This window comes from Heptranchias perlo, unplaced genomic scaffold, assembly GCF_035084215.1.
Source record: "Heptranchias perlo isolate sHepPer1 unplaced genomic scaffold, sHepPer1.hap1 HAP1_SCAFFOLD_53, whole genome shotgun sequence".
Classification (NCBI taxonomy): domain Eukaryota; kingdom Metazoa; phylum Chordata; class Chondrichthyes; order Hexanchiformes; family Hexanchidae; genus Heptranchias; species Heptranchias perlo.
In genome coordinates, this window is record NW_027139548.1 from 6676952 (window position 1) to 6682787 (window position 5836).

The following is a 5836-nucleotide window of genomic DNA, read 5'->3' on the forward strand; positions in this document are numbered from 1 at the left end:
ACATTCCCTTTGGGGTTTCTTTCCCTTCATTAATTTTTTGGAGGGAATTTCAAGGATGGAAGTACATTATTTCCCGATTGGCACTCCCGGGTGCGCTTAAACATAAGATCTCCCCTTATTTGTTAAGTGACTGTAACTAACGTCAAGTTTATGTAACCTGTTTTTTCTCACCGAGGCACTGATTGATCTATAAAGGGGGAGCAGTTATGGATCTCGGATATTCGTCAGTCTGAACCAAAAAGCTGGACGGAATTCACCTGCTCTTCCAAAAATGGGACGGGCAGCAATTCTCCTGATAAAATATATTTACTACCCTATTCTGGCATTCGTTGGTGTTCCGGGTAAGACATTGTATCCTAATGTTTAATAGCTGTTGACTATGTGACCGCTTTGGTGCCTGTTTGATCATGTTACAGATTCCCGATAATAACCTCATTGTAAAATCACAGAGTCGATGGGAAAAAGTGATAAATATCAGTTCATAATCAACGGGTCCGGGCTGCAGGCAAGACGCTATTCTGGTCGATAAATCGGAGACAATGGGTGCACGTATTTTCTCGCTTGACAGCAGGAGGGCGGGTTACGCCCTTCTATTGCACAGGAGGCAGCTCACGAAAGATTGTGTTGCCTGACTGCATTGCACCGATTGAATTGCTAACAGGCACGATGGGCCGAATGGCCTTCTTATAAGCTGTCTCCGTATGTGGCTCTGTGATTCTATGATCACTCTGCTTAATATGGGTAATTACTTGGATTAAGACATTTCCCTCTAACAGGTGACTTTGAAAGATAATGTGTGTAGCATTTGTTCAAACCACAGCGAACGCGGCCCAGGGAATTGCATCTTGCTGCAAAGAACCTTTGCGGGTTTCTCCAGTTGCCACTCTGCTATCCTGCAGGGCCGTCTGGGATATTCCGGGGTTGATTTTGGACTTTACCATCGAAGGTTTACCATCGCCTGGGCGGAATGCGTGGGCAAATCAGTAGCACCAATTCAGGGGATAACTGATAAATTTGAGTGGGTGGAATCCGTGGTGAAACCTTCATGGCGGTGTGAGCTCAGCGCTCAACGCTGCACCGAAATATATATCTGGATGGATAACAGAGAATCTGGTTACTTATTGACTTTCAAAAATCAACATGGTCACCCGCTTCCCTCCCCCAATCCTCATTCTCCAGGTGCTCCCCGTTTCCAGGCAGTTCATGGAAATCTCGGACCAGCTATTTTTATCCCTTCAATTTTTCTGTGTAATGTATTCCTTCTTTTTAACATTCTCGCTGATGCTCTCCCTTAAAAAGGAGCCCGTGTACATCACCGTAAGGAGCATCACTGCTGAACATTTCAAATATATACAGTGAGATTCCACCTGAGTGTCCCCAGTAAATTTTCTCTTCTCCCTCTTTCTTACAGCAAATGTAGTGACAATTGTGATTCTCTCCAGAGGAAATTGCGGCCTTTCCAAATGTGCCTCTGTCTACATGGTGGCCATGGCAACAGCAGATCTACTGGTCATTATCTTCAATGTAATAGTCAATCAGATATTCAATTATCACTTTCCGTATTCTTTCCTGTCCTACACTGTGGTTTGTAAGTTCATTCTGTACAATAATTGTGCCGTAGTTGATATGTCGGTATGGTTTACAGTTTCGTTTTCATTTGACCGATTTGTGTCGATTTGCTTTCAAGAGTTTAAAAGGAAGTATTGGACCAAGAGAACGGCAATCGTGGTTAGAGTAACGATCACTGTCCTGGCCTATTTGAAGGGCATTCATATGTTGTTTTCATATGGACCTGAACGAATAATTAACAATGTGCAGTGGGGATGCTGGCCAAAGATGGAAGTTTTGACATTACCTGCATGGGAAGCATACAGCTGGATTCAGACTCTGTCAGCCCCATTGATTCCCTTTGCTTTCATAGCACTGTTTAATTCTTTGACCGTAAGAAGAATTTTAGTGGCCAATAGAGTCCGCAGAGAACTCCGCGGTCACAACACTAACAATCAGAGTGACCCAGAGGTGGAGAACCGAAGGAGATCCATCATTTTACTCTTCACTATATCGGGCAGTTTTATACTGTTGTGGATAACAGCTGCCGTGAGTTTTTCTGTCACCAGGCTTTCGAGCACCGTTTATTTCCAAGGTGATTATTCAAACCCTGGATATATCGCCACTGAAAGCGGATATCTGCTCGAGTTTTTGAGTTGCTGCACAAATACGTGTATTTATGCAGTTACCCAGAGGAAATTCAGAGAAGAACTGAAAACTCTACTGAAATCTCCCTGGTCACTGATTCGCAGATTGGTTAAAAATGAGATAAAATTAAATCAAACCAAAGATTCTTCTCATAACTAAATCGAAATTTCAAATCATTCTCTGTATTAGAAAGTCCTTCTTTCTGTTAATCTGAAAAATGGGAGATGTTGGGCAATGATCTGAAATAAAATTAAATTATGGAAAATAAAACCTGTTGAAGGTAACTGCAATATTACTTGTCGGGTTCACCGGGGCAACAGCAGCATCAGCAGGGATCCTGTTGCGGAATTGGAGCAGGTTCCTGAAAGTTCATTAACAATTATCTGCGAGAGTGAAGTAATGCTCATTCTCAGCTCCTCTCTGTTACCATGACGTTTAACTTCCTTATGGAAGCGCACGAGAAGAAAGAGCCATTATTGCAAAGAATGTGAAAGGGGAACATTCGTGCACGGAGTGAGCAATTTGAGAGTTTGGTCATTGTCGAAGTTCGGTGCGGTGGGTGAAAGAGATGCTGCTTTGCCTTTTTTTCCTGACTTTTTTTCCGCAGAACGGCGGCGGAACTGAGCAGCAGCAGCAGACCGAGATTGGGGATAAAAGCAGCAGCAGACCGAGGCCTGAGAGCGGGGATAAAAGCAGCAGCAGACCGAGGCCCGAGAGCGGGAATAAAAGCAGCAGCAGACCGAGGCCCGAGAGCGGGGATAAAAGCAGCAGCAGACCGAGGCCCGAGAGCGGGGATAAAAGCAGCAGCAGACCGAGGCCCGAGAGCGAGAATAAAAGCAGCAGCAGACCGAGGCCCGAGAGCGGGGATAAAAGCAGCAGACCTGCAACAAGAGAAAACTGCAGCGTGACGTCACTGGTGAGGCAGGTAATTGATTGGCAGCGACTGTGGGCTAAGTTTTCAGTTGACAAATAGCAGAGAACTAAATTTTGAAAACTCAACTTAATTTAATTGGTCTGATAAATTAAAAGAGGTAAATAATTTGATTTACACTAACTTAATTAATTATATAAGTAAAACAATGGGAGAACAGGAGATGTGTTGCTGCAGCAATATGTGGGAGCTTGTGGACAGTTTTTTCCAGGGCGACGACATCTGCGGTAAGTGTCTGTGGCTCAAGGAACTTCGGGTCCGAGTTGAGGAGCTGGAGTCCGAGCATTGGACATTGCGAGTTATCAAGGAGGGAGGAAGCTACCCGGACCTTTCCCTCCAAGAGGCAGCCACACCACTTAGATTAAATACTTTAGAATTGACACGTGGTCTGGGACAGGAGGGTGTGACTGCGAGTGAGGCAGGTCCGGGGATCCAGGACGTAGTATAGCAGGTGCGTCAGTCCCTGGGCTTGTCCAATAGATTTGAGGTTCTTGGAACTCTTGTGGACAAGTGAGGAGACTGTGTGGAGGATGAGCAAACTGACAATGGCACCGTGGTACGGAAAGCCGTTCAAGTTGGGGGGAGTAAAAAGGGAAGGTGGTTGTAGTCGACGACATTATAGTTAGGGGGACGGACACTGTTCTCAGCAGCCAGGAGCATGAGTCCCGAAACATGTGTTACCGACCCGGTTCCAGGGTTAAGGACATCTCCTCGGGCTGGAGAAGAAATTGAAGTGGGAGGGGGAGGATCCAGTTGTCGTGGTCAACGGAGGTATCAACGACATAGGCAGGACTAAGAAAAAGGTCCTGCTCAGAGAGTTTGAGCAGCTAGGGAGTAAATTAAAAAGCAGAACCACAAAGGTAATAATCTCTGGACTAGTACCTGAGCGACGAACAAATTGGCATCGGGTCAATAGGATCAGGGAGATGAATGCGTGTCTCAAATATTGATGTGGGAGAAAGGTGTTTCGATTCGAGGGGGACTGGCACCAGTACTGGGGAAAGAGTGAGCTGTTCTTTTGGGACAGACGACACCTGAAACATGTTTGGGCCAGAGTTCTAGCGAATCGAATACCGAGGGAGGTAGACGGTGCTTTAAACTAAATAAGTGGGGAAGGTTCCCGCTGGAGTGAAATCTAGAATGCTAAATAGGACAGACAAGGAGCAGTGCAGGAAATGATAGGAGTAAGGATAACCAAATTGTGTCAGGAAAGTACAGATCACACAAACACATACCTGTTATTTATATGGACTTCCAGAGGGCATTTAATAAGGTCCCACGTAAGAGACTGTTAGCTAAGATAAACGCCCATGGAATCGATGGAAAAGTACGGACTTGGTTCGGAAGTTGGCTGAGCGAAAGGCAACAGAGAGTCGGGATAATGGGTAGGTACTCACATTGGTTGGATGTGACGAGTGGAGTCCCGCAGGGATCTGTCTTGGGGCCTCAATTATTCACAATATTTATTAAGGACTTAGATGAAGACATAGAATGTCTCATATCTAAGTTTGCCGATGACACAAAGATTGGTGGTATTGTAAGCTGTGCAGATGACAACATAAAATTACAAAGGGATATTGATAGATTCGGTGAATGGGCAAAACTGTGGCAAATGGAATTCAATGTAGAAAAATGTGAGGTCATCTACTTTGGATCAAAAAAGGAAAGAACAGGGTACTTTCTAAATGGTAAAAAGTTAAAAACAGTGCATGTCCAAAGGGACCTAGGCATTCAGGTGCAGAGATCATTGAAGTGTGATGAACAAGTGCAGAAAATTATCAATAAGGCTAATGGAATGCTGGCCTTTATATCGAGAGGACTAGAGCACAAGGGAGAAGAAGTTATGCTGCAGCTATCCAAAACCCTGGTTGGACTGCACCTGGAGTACTGTAAGCAGTTCTGGGCACCGCACCTTCGGAAGGACATATTGGCCTTGGAGGGAGTGCAAAGTAGGTTTACTAGAATCTTACCCGGACTTCAAGGGTTAAGTTACGAGGAGAGATGACTCAAATTGGGGTTGTTTTCTCTGGAGTTTCGAAGGAAGAGGGGTGATCTGATCGACGTTTACAAGATATTAAGGGGAACGGATACGGTGGATTGGGGATTCTCGGAGTGGGGGGCACAGTCTAAAAATTGGAGCCAGATCTTTCAGGAGAGAGATTAGAAAACATTTCTACACACAAAGGGTGGTAGAAGTTGGGAACTCTCTTCCTCAAACGGCAAATGATACTAGCTCAATTGCTAAATTTAAATCTGAGATAGATAGTATTTTGGCAATCATAGGTATTAAGGGATATGGGCTAAAGGCGGGTATATGGAGTTAGATAACAGATCAGCCATGATCTTATCAAATGCCGGAGCAGGCACCAAGGGCTGAATGGCCTGCTGCTGTTCCTATGTTCTTGTGTTACTAAGAGTGCACTGACAAATAGGGTCTGGGTAAGAGAAAATTGTATTAAGACAAATAGGGCCACAGTACAAAAACATGTTAAGATGTCTAAAAGTGTTAAAAGGACAAATCTAAAGGCACTGTATCTGAATGCACGAAGCAATCGTATTAAGGTAGATGAATTAACAGCGCAAATAGATGTAAACGGTTATGATATAATTGTAATTACAGAGACGTGGCTGCAGCATGACCAATGCTGGCAGCTGAATATCCAAGGGTATTCTATATTTTGGAAGGATAGGCAAAAATGAAAAGGAGAT